Source organism: Mastomys coucha, unplaced genomic scaffold (genome assembly GCF_008632895.1).
Source record: "Mastomys coucha isolate ucsf_1 unplaced genomic scaffold, UCSF_Mcou_1 pScaffold1, whole genome shotgun sequence".
NCBI classification, from domain to species: domain Eukaryota; kingdom Metazoa; phylum Chordata; class Mammalia; order Rodentia; family Muridae; genus Mastomys; species Mastomys coucha.
In genome coordinates, this window is record NW_022196891.1 from 38,299,112 (window position 1) to 38,313,917 (window position 14,806).

Genomic DNA, 14,806 nt, shown 5'->3' on the forward strand with positions numbered 1-14,806 from the left:
AAAAAAAAAAAAAAAAAGGACAAGGGAAACAGCTGAGTCAGCATAATAACATCCAGGGGAGTTGGGAGAGAAGAGACATTTTTGTGTTGTTGGAAATGTTCCTTTAAATGGAACAATATATTTATTTTTAAAGAATAAAAACGAAGCTGATGCTAGACTTTCATGGGAAGACATATTTTGATTCCTAATTTAAGAAAGTGACAAATGTTGGACCTTATTTGTAAATGCTCATTAATATACAAGAGTACTAGGAGATGAGAGACTCTCAGAACTCAAAGGGAGGGACATTAGATGAAATGCCATACAGTTGAGAGAGGGAACTTGTAGAGCCAACCTCCTCTAGAAATAGAGGGCATAATGCTGGGAAGTGGTGGCACATGCCTTTGATCCCAGCACTTTGGAGGCAAAGGCAGGTGGATTTCTGAGTTCAAGGCCAGCCTGGTAGTCTACAGAGTGAGTTCCAGGACAGCCAAGACTACATAGGAAACCTTGACTTGAAAAACCAAAAAAAAAAAAAGGAAGAAAGAAACAAAGAAAGAGCAAGAGGGCATCGAGTGAGGGATGGGGTTGATCTAGAATTTCCTGTCTGAAAGAACTGCAGGGACAATAATGGAATAGAGCCTGGGGGAAAGGAGGTCCAATGACAGGCCCAAATTGGGATCCAGCTCAAGGGGAGGCCCTAGCATGACTGCCACCTGAAAAGCCTAAAAAGCAGCTGAAATACTCAGATGCAAATATTTACACCCAACCAAACGACAGAAGCTGGGGACCCCTGTGATTGAATTAGAGAAAAACTAGAAGCTGAAGAATAGGGCAAGCAACCCTGTGGGAGGAACAGTAATTTCAACTAACCTAGACCCTTGAGATCTCTCAGACACTGGACTACCAACCAGGCAGCATATACCAGATGATATGAGGTCCTCAACACATATACAGCAGAGGACTGCCTGGTCTGGACACAATCAGAGACCTAGACCCCTGAGACTTCTCAGACACTGGACTACCAACCAGGCAGCATATACCAGATGATATGAGGTCCTCAACACATATACAGCAGAGGACTGCCTGGTCTGGACACAATCAATCAGAGAAGATGCAGCGAATCTTAAAGAGACTGAAGGCCCCAAGGAATGAAGGGAGTAGGGGAGATGGGTACATCCTCTTAAAGATAGGGGTCGGGCTGTGGAAGAGGTATGGGATGTGGAACAGTCAAATGGTGAACTAGGAGGAGGATAAAGTCGACGTAAAAAAGGTTAAAGAAAAATTTAAAACAATAACAACAAAAAAAGTGTAAAAATTTCATGCACATATATCATGTATTTTGGATATATCCACTACAAATTACCCTCTCGTATCCCTCTCACTTCACCTGGAAACCACTTTCTTCACAATGTCCTCCTCTCACACTTTAGTACCATTTAAAAATAACCCACTGGAGGCGAGCTCTACAAGTTCCCCACTTTAGGGCATCTCATCTAAGATTTCTTCTTTTGATTCCTGAAAGTCTCTCATCTCCCAGGTATCTGGTACATTCTGGAGGGTCCATGCAACTTCCTACCTACCGAGGTTGCCTGTTTCCATTCTATCTGCTGGCCTTCAGGTCTTCAGTCCTTTCCCCCTGACCAATACCACATCATGTTCCCTCTTACCCCCCACCCCATCCATTTTCCCTCCCAAGTTCCTCCCTGAACCTACCTTGTGATTGCTTTCTTCTTCCACCCAAGTGGGACTGAAGGATATGTTGCCATCCCACAGTCAAAACTCTGACCCATAATTGTTCCTGTCTGAAAATACTGCAGGGATGGAAATGTTGAGTAGCCTGAGGTCCACAACAAGCCCAAAGTGGGATCCTTCTCAAGGAGAAGTACCAAAGCTTGACAGTATTACTGAGGCTGTGGAGCACTCACAAAAAGGGACCTATCATGACTGTCCTGCAAAAGACCCAACAGGCAGCTGAAAGAGTCAGATGCAGATATTTGTACTCAAACAGTGGACAGAAGGTGCTGACCTCTGTGGTTGAATTAGAGAAAAGCTGGAAAAAGCTGGGGAGAAGAGCTATCCTGTAGGAGAACCAGCACTCTCAGTCTGGACCTCCAAGATCTCTCAAACACTGGACCACCAAATAGGCAGCAGCTTACACCAGCTGATATGATGCCCACAACACATATACAGCAGAAGACTAGCGGGTTTGGGTTTAGTCAGAGAGATGCACCTAACCCTCAAGAGACTGGAGGCCTCAGGGAGTTTAGAGATCTGGTGGGTGGGAGCTGGGGGGTGGGAACATCCTCGTGGAGACAAGGCAACAGGGAAGAGGTATGGGATGTGGAACAGTAAGAGGGTGGATCAGGAGGGGATTAAAATCTGGAATTTAAAATAAACAAATACATACATACATACATAAATACATAAATAAATAGAAATAAAAATATAAACCACTAAATTTAATTGTCATTGCATGCATGAGCACAGGCGTGGATTTACTTGTTGGATAGGGTGCCTATTAAATTTAAGAAGGGAATTAAGATTGCTTTCATCACAACAGTGATAAAGATTCTTATTTGTTTATTTTTATCTTGTATGTATTTTATTCTTTTTTAACATCCTTAATAATATCATATAATTGTTCTGACACTTTGCAAGTGCTGCTACTTGTCGTCTAACTACCTCTCACAGTTCTCATCGTCTAACAAGTGGATTGTATTAATAAAACCTCTAAAAATAAAATAGATGGAATCTGTTGTGATGAAACAAAAAGCCCTCCCAAGGTAATTTAGGTTTAGCTCACTGCTATATATGTATAGATAATCTAATACAGATAATCTATTACATTTTGAAGTGATGGGATTCATTGTGTTTTTTCAGGTACGTTCCAAATCTGTGCTCGTAAATTACTTCTGAAAATCCTTCTTACTCTGCCTCATACTGAAATGAAGAATATCTTCCTTAGTTTTTCATCTGGCTTAACTATGTGGAAGCAAATATCTGCATACCTGAGTTAAGTGAAAATCACTTCTTAAAATTGGTAAAGTATACATTTATTTTGTACTCAGTTTACTACCTTAACTGAAGATGGGAATACTCTATGTCTTATATGGGTTAAATAGTATTCATTATGCATATTTTTAAATAGTGCTATTATTCTTTCTAGTCACAATGAATTACCTAAAATTAGTTATTAGTGTGTTTATGTTAATTTTTTGTTGTTGTTGTAACCTATAGCTTGATGAGAATTTCAGATTTACAGGACTTAAGGCCATTTTGTAAATAACTTTTTAAAAATCGTTCAGTAATTATATTTTTAATAAATATTTAAAGAATAATCCTGCACATTAATCTTTATTTTTAAGGCAAATTAATCTGTGCTGGTCAACCACATAATGGTGTTTTCTGATAGTTTAATGGGACTCAAAGTCATTTGATTTGAATGACTGGGACAAAACCCAAACAGTATATTTATATAAAAGATCACATTCAGTTAAATTTAATGATCTAGAGTTATGTTTATCAACAATGTAGATTTCATTAAAAAAATAACAGCAGAAAAGAGTTTCAATAGGTACACACATGCCATCAAGCCTAGTTATATGATTTCACATAGGACACAACCAATTAAGCACTGGAGACAAAATAAATGTGAAATCAACTCATAGCTTGCTGAAGTGACCACTTAAAGATACTAAGCCTGTTGTTTACAGATTAGTCTTTGTGGATTCTCTAGAAGCACAGAACTGTGACTGGTTCTATTGGACAGCATACCACATACACACACACACACACACACACACACACACACACATACACACACATATTCCAGTGTAAAAGGGGGCTTAGTTGGTGCAATAAAATGCATGAGAAATGTGGAAGATGATTTGGAGGAAACAGAGTTGAACCTTAAACCTGTCTTTTTCCAAAAACACTATAGATTCAGATCCTACACTGTCTGGGAGATTCTAAGGCTACTTAAGCTGCTTTTCTAATCTCTTGGCTAAAATTTCTTGGTAAACTCTTGTCTTCCAAAAATATAAAATTCAACAGCAGCAACAGGTAGTCACTCGTGGGTTGTGGAAATCAGCAGCTGCATCTATTTTCCTATAAATGTTCTGTGTCATCTGTTAGTCTCTGTATTAAATCTGCTTTTTTATTAAATCATCAAATATAAACATTTTGAGCACCTCATGCTTCTCTGTCTCCATTTCAGAGTAGTCACCATTATTCATACAATTTAATGTTTTTAAACTGTATCTATCAATATTTCTTACATAGATTTTTCAAACATCTTTTTTTCTTAATATCCAGATTTCCAGTTGTTAGAATCCATTTTTTATCTGAACATTCTAAAGGGGTTTACAAATACCAGTATTATCAGCTGCATATACAATTTCTTCTTTGTTCTTAAAGCTATATTCAGATTTTGGCTATGTCAGATAGTTTGAAAGCTCAGAGACCTCTTAGAATCTTTTATCTGTCTTGTTCAGTCAAGAATCCCAACCACCGTTCTCAATACTTAAGACACATATTCTGTATTACCTGAATAATTATAATTATTTCTTTTATGTTCCAGTGTATTCTGTTGTAACTCATCCAAAGTTTCTAAAGTTGGATGAGTGGGCACAGTTGGACTTATGGGTGTTCATGCTTATTTGCATCTGTGAAGGACAGAGGTTGGAGGTGTAATTTTGTTTGATTGTCCTCAAACTTATCCTTTGAGATAATGTGCCCAGGAATATACTGATCACCAACTGACTTGATTGCATGACTAAGTGCTTGGTAGATCCGCTCCACTAATGATTTATTTTTGTCATCTCCATGGCTTTTTAAAGGTTTCAGACACTGATTAAAGCATGTCATGGGTTTATTTTGAACTCTGTTTTCCCCTCCATCTACCTCCCCCAGTTTTCTACCTCCCCTCCTATATGAATCCACTCCTTTTTTGGCTCTCATTAGAAAAAAATACGCTATTTTATGCAACACCTCTAAGTGAGCTTCCAGAATCCTTGCTTGTGCTTGTTTTCTTGCTTAGTTTCTTTGGCTCTGTGGAGAGTAGTTAGGGTGTTCAATATTTTATGGCTAATATGCCATGCATGTCTTTTTGGGGTTGGGTTACCTTACTCAGGGTGAGACTCCCAAGTTCCATCTATTTGTCTGCAAAATTCACAATGTCTTTGTTTTTCATAGGTGAATAGTATTTCATTGTGTAGATGTACCAATTCTTTATTCATTCTTAAGTTGAGAGACATCTACGTTTTTTCCTATTTCTGGCTCTTATAAATAAATCTCCTATGGACACAGTTGAGCAAGTGTCTTTGTGGGATCATATAGCATCTTTTGAGTATATGGGAAGGAATGGAAAAGCTGTGTCTTGAGGTAGAATACTTCCTTGTTTTCTGAGAAACCGCCAAACTGATTTCCAAAGTGGTTGTACAATGGAGGAATATTCCCCTCCACATCCTTGCCAGAGATCAACAGAGTCAACTAATCTGAACCTTTGCAGCTCTCAGAGAATGAATTACAAACCAAAGAATATACATGGATTGTACCTAGGCCTCGCAGCACATATGTAGCAGATGTACAGCTTGGTCTCCATGTGAATTCTGAACAATCTTGGAGCTGGTGCCATTCCCAAAGTAGTTGCTTGTCTGTGGAATATGTTCTTCTAGTTGGTTTGCCTTGTCTGGCTTCAGGGGGAGAGGAAGCACCTAGCCTCTCAGACTTGATTTGCCAGGGTTGTGTGAGCCACAACCTCTCCCCAGTGGACAACAGGAGGCAAGAATGGGGGAAAGGATTGTGAGAGGGAGTGACCTGGAGTGTGGAGGTATATATAGTGAATAAATAAAAACTAAATAAATACATTTTAAAAAATGAACACAAAAGAATAGAATATGTGAAACTATAATCAGGATATATTATGTGAGAAAAAAATCTATATTCAATTTAAAAAAGTAAAATAAATGTCAGTACTTAATAATTTGGTTGAGGTATATGGAGTGCCAAGAAATGATAGTCTGTTTTGTATTTATTTGGTATTTCAAGTTTCTTAAGCCATGTTTTATTCACTATGCTTCTTCTTAGTTTCCCTTTTCATTTTACCAAACATATCTTTAATCTATAAATACAGTACAGAATAAAGAGTAAAGATTTGTAAAATAATTAAAAGATGATATTCTAATCAAATGTTACTTTAAAACTCTAATTTTAAGTGATACATTTTTGTTTTTATTTATGGCACAAACTATGACAATTTGATGAATGTATACAGTGTGCAAGGATCAAATAAATGCCACAACAATTTTCTTCTTCAAAGAAAGAGGGAAATATAAAACAAACAAGTGGTTATATATTATAATATACTTATTTTCCTTTTATCTATTCATTTTCTCATATATATGACATGTGAAGGAACAAGTTTTGTCACTTTTAAAAATCTAGCATAGTGGCTCACTTATAAAAAAATGAAATCAACTGATGCAGTTACTTCTGGACCAAAATTTATTTATGTTTTATTATGCATCTCCACAATTAATTCTTCATAATAAAAAAACACAATGCTCCTCATCTATTTCAAATTATTATGTCATTTCTACTTAAATAGACTAAATCAGTTTACATCAGGTTTAAAAGAAGAAATTTATCAAAACATGCTGCATGAATGTCTTTAGCTGTAAGACAGAGAAATCCCAACTCTCACTAGGTTAATGAAGAAAAAAATAAGAGTTCCAAGAAAATGTAAAAGTCATTCAGAACAGTTGCAGAAGTAGCTTTGTTTCTATCTTGCTTATTTATAATGACTCGATCCCGGTTCTTGGGGAAAGATACTACAATAACTTCAGAATTTACATCCCAGCAGGAACTTCTTCCCATGTAAGTGTAGCAACCATCTATTTCCATGACGCTGAAGAGTGAAGAAGTATCTTAGGTAAAGTCAGGTTAATTTCTCCTTATTTCTCATTGGTCTTACTTATTACTCACCTTATCATAAAAAAATCTTTGAAAGAAAATGCTTAACCTGCTAATTTACAATAATCATATTCTTCTCTGCTATCGAAATGCACTTATATTTTTCTAGCTACAGGAAACATCTGAACAGAACAAGATGAGCATATAAGGAGAGTAGCCACAGTCCTCACTATTTCAGTGGGGAGATGAGACTTTTTTTTCTCCTCTTGCTGCCATAGTAACGGAAATGTAATGGGGTCTGCCTTCCTTTATGTCTTTCTTCTGGAAAGAGCACAGTCAATTGTCTATAAAGAAATAGTCAAATATATACTATATAAATTCATTGTCTGCTTTTTATTTTCTTTAGATGCAAGCCTATTTAGCCTTTTATTTTCCCAATCATGTTCTATCACATTTTAAGATGTGTACTACCTTTGAAGTGGTATGGTCATTTCTTTCGAAACCTTTACAGCACATGTAATGGAAAAATGAAAACAAATGCAGCCATGCTCTCTCTTCCCTCTCTCTCCATATATTTAGAGAGAGTAACATTTCATTTTGTAGTTTATTACTGCTAGATGAGGATAGAGATCCTTTTAAGGCATGATTTTGCATTTCTTTCTTCAATGTGACACTATCAATGGTCCAATTTGGCTCTTTAGTGCACAGAGATTAGGGGTGAACTTAAGAAGCCAAGAACGTTTAAATATGCAGTATATTGTAAATGAAGATATTTTGAAATGATTTTCTTGGTGACATTGCTTATGTTTGAGATCAGGAAACAAGTTTCGATCTATACAAGGAGAAAGGGTGATATCTTGGTTAATTTGGTACATAAGACTGATGTCTGCTGCTGAAAATGTTGTTTTATGTGTTCATAAAAAATGGTGAAATTTTCTATTATATATGAAACTACATTCTTTTTTATAAAGTATTTAACCCCAATGGTTGCTATTTTAAATTTATTTGAAGATTAAGTAATGCACTACTTTACCAGGAATGAAATTTAGTGGCTAATGCAGATTATTTTGCTTTCCTAGGAAACTTTTACTTAAATGAACTGTATTTCTATATAATGCAATTTCAGCACATTATGTGGCCTGAAATAGAAATGAAGCCTAAATTACTGCATTTTGCAGAATCAGTACTTATAAAATGGTATCAAGGGAATTTCATTTCTACATACCAATCAAATATATAATATCAATGATAGTATAACTTATTCTTGATTTTCTTGGATGTGAGATGAGTTCATTTTCATAAAAAAATTAAATAAAAAAGGACATGTAGAAATCTTCACTATTCTTAGTACTGCTAAATTATATTTTCTTAGCAAATCCCTCCATTCCTAAAAGTAAATACAAGGGACTGAAGGTAGCAGGTCTCCTTTCCTAAATAGTTCCCCATGAAAGTTATATTCAAGCATGTAGGAAAAATGCAGGCATGATCTTTTGGCCAGCCTATGTGGCACACTGTGTTTCAAAATAAGAAGCATGTGTATCATTCCCCAAAAGTCAGAACACTGAATAACTGAGGCTGCATAAGTCAATGGCAGCTGGCTTACTGATGAGTCCGTACTCTGCATGTCTTCTTTAATGAACTTTGTCCACTTATAGACCATGGTGATATGAACCCTCACTACTCAGAGATAATGTGCTAACGATCAGGATAGGCTTCGCCCTGTAAAAGTATTTGGTCATCTTCAATAAGGCAGAAGCTGTTCCCTGCAATGTCTCGAGTGGTGCCCTCTTGTTCTATTAGGGAAAACCCAGGAAATAAGTCAGGTTTGCAGACACAAGCTTGTAATCCTAGCTACTTAGGGAGTTAAGTCAGAAGGATGGCCATTTCAAGGCATACATAGGCTACAGGGTGAGTTTTAAGGTCAGATTGGACAACTTCAATAAAAGTATAGAAAGAAACCAGGAATGTAGATCTATGGTTGTTTGCTTAGAATGAATGAGAACCATGACTCCACCTTCCATTCTATGATCAGTCATTTGAAAATGTTTATCATGACAATACTAATTTAACTCCTGTATCAATATTGAATCTACAAAGAATTATTTTGTGACTAGCAGTCTAAGAAAGACTCTGAAGCAAAATAATTCAATAAATGTACCACTATAGTACATATATCTATTATGTATCACTCAGGATCATTTATTTCAAGATTCATGCACATTTGCAAATACAACCAGTCTCTGTACCTGTGTGTTCATGGATCAGAGAATCAAAGTATAACAACAGTTGCATAAAGTCAAATGATAGCTTTTGCATTTTGTGTAAAATGCTACCATGAACAAAAGTGCTAGAGTCACTTGAACTAGGTGTTTCCAAGGTAGAATAGACTACTTATTGAAAGATGCTAGTATATGCACAAGCCATTTATGACTAGATAAAATGATGCCCAAAAGACAGTAGTGATACTAGTTGAGTTACAGTTGCTTATGTCAGATATATGATCACTGAAACTACCCGCAGTTTCATGAACGGGGTTCACCTCAGTTAGGAGGGAATAAAGGGCCTGAAAGAGAGGGTTTGAAATTCAAGAAAAAAATGCAAAACCAAGTTGCATCCCAATCAAGGCTCCACTTTACTGAGAACAAACAAAGGTTTTTATAATCACAGGGGAAACTGAAAAAAAGTCTCTGGATTAACTACAAAGAAAGTTCAGGTGCCAAAGTCTCCAGGTTCAGAAGATCTTCAGGGGGCTGGCATACTCAGGCAGTGGGCATGCTCAGGTGATGGGTGTATTCAGGTGGTAGGCATGGTCAGGCGGCTTCTTCAAAGACAAACAGTCAACAGAGAGCGTCTGTCTTAGCTCTCAGGTGTTAGCCCTCAAACAGAGGCTGTCAGGAGTCCGATGGATGACTGAAGTGAAGAGGGGATGTAACAGATCACCCTAATTTTCAATTTATGTTTTGATTTACCAGTAGTCATCTTCACATATCCAGCCACAAATATACATACATATACATAATTTTAAATTGAAAAATTATACCATATTTTTGAAACTATTCTGGTGAATAAAATCCACAATAATAGCCTGCTATATGTAGTCTTCCTCCTTTCCAATTAGAATACAATCGATTCATCTTCATTTAATAGTTACAAAAGTATATTTTTACAGTATCATTAACAATATTTCTTATCTCTCGAAAGGTTATCTCTAAGTGCCATAATCATGGCCATAGAAAAGCACCATTTTATTTAACATGCATTGCTGGTATATTTGGAACCAAGCAAGAAACAAGAACAATGCAGTATGATAATTAAGCAGGTGACACACAGTTTCTGCTATTTACCTTTCCTCACAGTTTTGCTCTCAGCAAAGGCTTTGTGATGACATGAACCCTAGTGAGCTGTGAAATTTTCAAATAACTGGTAAAGCATTGCTGGATAGATCTTTGAGGGTTCTTCCATGGAGCTTAGCATTTTGATCAGTAGACTCAGGAAAGATTTTTCCTCATTGGTGAGTTGACCATTATCTAATAAATTGAGGGTAAGAACACAGCAAAGATAGAAGAAATGGAGAACCATCTCTCTTTGAGAGCTAAGATGCTACTCTCTTCTAGCCTTGCCCATTAGCACTCTTGGCACTCACAGAGTCAGCCTCTGCAGGGACATTATTCTGCCTTGATCATCCCTCATTTTTGATACATAAAGTTACAATCAACAAATCTAGTTGCTCTATTTCTACATTTTAGATGTCATATATTTGAAAAATCTAAAACTACAGTGTGTGGAGTTATATGTTTGCATTCCAAGGAAAATGGTATGACTGACCTATCTGTGAATATACAGTAGCCTGTTTCAATAACCAGATTAACTTGATTGTGGTGCCCAGGAACTTATGCAGGGCAGTATATCATATCATTATGTGTACACACTTTGTTTCTGTCTTTGAAACTATATGTTTTGCAATTAAATATCTATTAGTAAGCACAAAAATGCATCATTTTCACATATGTATATACTTTAGGAAATGTCCTTTGCATTAGGCTACCAGATGGCACTTAGTTTTAGTTGTCCACCCCCTCATTGCTTTTGTCATCTTCTTTTCTTTTTTTTTCTTCCCCATTTGATCCTCCTGTTCCAGATTCCAGTATCACTCCCACTTCTATTTATAGTATCTATTCTATTTTCCCTTTCTAGGAAAATTTTTCCTCTAACATGTTTCTTTCTATCTACCTAAGTTCTGTAGTTATATGAGTTTAGCCTAATTATTGACTCACAAATCAGTGTCTTGATCAGGCATCACCATAGAAGCTTCCTCTTGTTGTATATGGAAATACATTGGAGACCCACATCTAGACAAAGTACAGAGTGAGCTTAGGGGAATGCAAGACCAGTGAGATACCTAGATGGGAGTGGGTTCGAGGGGAGCACCCTCATTGAAGCAAGGGTAGAGGATGGGTTAGGGGGTTTGTGGAGGGGAAACTGGGAAAGAAGCTAACATTTGAAATAGAAATAAATAAAATAACCAACAAACAAAGAGAGAACTTGGAACACTCAATACTAAATGAAATATATCTATCAAATCCTTTCCCCCAGGTCTCAAGAAACCCTGGAGTAAATAAGACAGAAATAATTTAGGAGCAAGAAAGGATGGAAAGTATCAAGGTAATGAGACTTTCTAAATATAGAAATACCTATGTACATATGGACTTATAGGGACTATGGCATCACATCCAGGGCATGCACAGTACTGGGGCTAGGTGGGCTCTTGGACTAGGAGGAGAAATGTACTCAAACATCCAACCCTAAACCAGAAGACTTTCTAAGTGCAAAACTCTAATAAAGGAAAAATTAGTTTTCTCATAATGCCTCATCAGAGCTTTTGACTATTATTATTATTTTTATTACCTTACAGGTTTTGACTTTGTCTTATCTTTTCAGGTTTTGTTTTTTTATGGGATTTCTGAGTGTGTATGAAATGTTTGTCCTTGACTCTATATTTGTTTAATCTGATATTTGTACGTCTTTTTTCTTCTTGTTTTTGATTGATTGTTTTTCTGTTTTTGTTTTCTATCTTAATTATTTTTAAGCTGGCTGCATCCTAATGAGAGAGAAAAAGGGAGAGGGGGTGCAGATTTGGGTGTGTGTCACCATGGAGAGAATCTTGGGGGAAATTGCACATAGTCCATAATCAGAGCTTAGTGTATGAAAATATGTATTTTCAAAAACTTAAAAAATAAACAGTTCTTAAAAGGTCTATATTCATTTACTGTTAAATAAAAAAGCAGAACAAGTTATATTCATTTGGTGCTCTCCAGAGTTTGGCAGTGACATGAAGAGGGAAGTTGAATTATGTGGAGTACATGTTTTCATTTTATTTTATGATTTTTAAATTAATTATCTAATTAATGTTCATTCTTAAGGTCAGGAGATTGAATGTGTACTTATACTCTGTCTGATTGATCACTATAGATAAAAATGTTTTTACCACAACAAATATCCTGTTTTATTATATAGAATCCTAGTGAAAGAGTGGGGTGCAATTCTGACTGAGTGCTACAAGCAATCACCATTTCAGACCCATTTCCATGATCATTCTCCCATCCAGTTGATCAAGCACATTTGCTCCCATAATAACAAATTTTTGATAATGTTGAAAACTTTTGGAAGCTTACTCAGGTCATTCATCATCTATAGATTTTATCTTTGAAAAATTGATTTTATATTATATATGCTTCCAATTTTCAAGGATTAAGACACTCTCGTTATTGTTAATGGCATAAGACGACACAGTTTAGAAGTGTTCCAAAGTTAATTCTTCATAGTCAAATTTTGACAAATGGGGAACAGGTAGCAATACAGTGTCAGGAGAAGTCTCTTGAACTTTTTCTCAGTTGTTGATCTCAAGACATACAGTTTCAGGAGAAACTTCACAAAGCAATCTCTTATGACCACTTTTCTTTATGAGGTGATAGTTACTGGCTTGTATGTGTATGCTTGTTTTGTGCTCTTCACTACCACATAACAGTGCCCTTTATTCTTTCCATTCTTCAGTATCAACAAATTATCTATTTCCTTTCCCTTTCTCCTTCTTCTTCTCCTTCTTTCTCTTCTTCTTACCTCCCTCTCACCACCCTCTCTCTGTCTAAGCCTCTCTGTCCCTCTCTTTTTCTCTTTCTCTCTCTCTCTCAGGGTTTCTCTGCCCGTCTGTGTAACTATATGTGTATCTATGTGTGCATGAGTTTGGGAGCTAAAATACAATATTAGGGTCTTTACTGAGGAGCTATCTACTATGGTCTTAGAAATAGGGAACTTTTTCGTGTTAAAACTGTCCAAAGAAAGCTCGGCTGACAGGCTTGTATGTCCTAGAGATTTGCCCTGAGATTGCAAGTACGTATCACAAGACCCAGGTTTGTGGTTGATGTTGTTGTTGTTGTTTTGTTGCTTGTTTGTTTAAATGGAGAAAACCAAGATGATATTATGTGGAATCCAGCAATTAATGTAGGGTCTCCCACTTGCAATGCTGATATTTTTTGATGAATATATCCCCCTAGACCAGAGAGTGCAATTTACAATCTTTTTAATGATCTATTTTCTAGAGAACTTGATCCAGGCTTTAAAAAATACATGTAAATCTAAGATTTCTAATTGGGAAATCTAAGGCTTCCCAATACATAAAATATTTTGGTTAAAACCTTTTATGTCATATGGTTTTGTTTTAAGTGTATAATTAGGATGGATTATTTGTTCCAAACAAATTTGACCACCCACTTAGTGGTAAGCATCTATACTCACAATGATAAACACAGCAAGGACAGCAACACCTGATTGTTTACCAGAAAGGTAGTTGGTACAACCAAGTGACTATGGCAAACTGTCATATTTTTCAAATTTATTTTTATTAGATATTTTCTTTACTTACATTTCAAATAATATCCCCTCTCCTGATTTCTCCTCTGAAAAAAAAACCCTATTCCCTCTCCCCTCCCCTGATCATGAACCCACCCTCTCCTGCTTACTGGCCCTGGCATTCCCATACACTGGAGCATCAAGCCTTCACAGGACCAAGGGCCTCTCCTCCCATTGATAACTAACTAGCCAATATTTTTAATACTATCATTTAACAAATATAATTATTATAAACTAACATTTCTATTCTCATGTAAAAATTAAAGGTTAAGAGCCCCAAAACTATCAGATTTATTTTTAAATACCAAACAAAATTTCTATTTTTGATTTTTCTTAAGAATCAAGCAATATAAAAAATCCATATAGAAAGAATGTAGATTTAACTGAAATTTCATGATAACTAAGCTGCTAATTTTCATCACAGTTTATCTACTATGACAATTAATTTTAACTTCAAAATAACCTTTGGTTTTATCCTTGATGCTAAGCCAGTAAGACTTGTTACTTGGTGGAGGCTATCGCTTCAAAGGCTGTAGAGGAAGCTAGTTTAGTTGAATAAATTGTATTACACCGATACCATTTATTTAGAAACTCTTTATAAGGGATTATATAGTACATGTTTCATGGATGCATGTAAATGGATTCCAGATGGCCTTTAGCATTTGTGCTTTCCAGATAAGTAATCATTTCAGTTTTGGTACACAACTCTCATAATTCCATTGTCAAATACTGAAAAAGAGCCTTCTATATTAGTAGATTTCTGACATTATGCAAACCTATTATTGTGTTAGAAAAAAAGGAATGAGTTTTATCATGTGTTTTTTACCTTCATACATACTTTGAACTTTTATAATTAAAAATTCTCTAAACTATATTTGTCATTATCATCACTTATTATGCAAAAGTGGTGTGACTGACAGGACTGTATATCAAGTTATTTTTTTTTCCAATCATGAATTCTCATTTTTGACCCAAAGGCAACAATGTTATGCAAAGTAAGGAACAT

The 14,806-nt window shown here is 35.9% G+C and overlaps 1 long non-coding RNA gene across 1 annotated transcript in view; it reads right to left on the minus strand.

Annotated features, from left to right (window-relative positions):
- Positions 1 to 9,755: 9,755 nt before the first annotated feature.
- LOC116070409 overlaps positions 9,756 to 14,806 on the minus strand; it is a 19,938-nt gene continuing 14,887 nt past the window's right edge. Inside the window, exons 4-6 of the long non-coding RNA XR_004110377.1 lie at positions 11,169 to 11,243; positions 10,239 to 10,421; positions 9,756 to 9,804 (exon numbers count right to left, since the gene is read on the minus strand). This is a non-coding gene — a long non-coding RNA (uncharacterized LOC116070409). The remainder of the gene's footprint in view (positions 9,805 to 10,238; positions 10,422 to 11,168; positions 11,244 to 14,806) is intronic.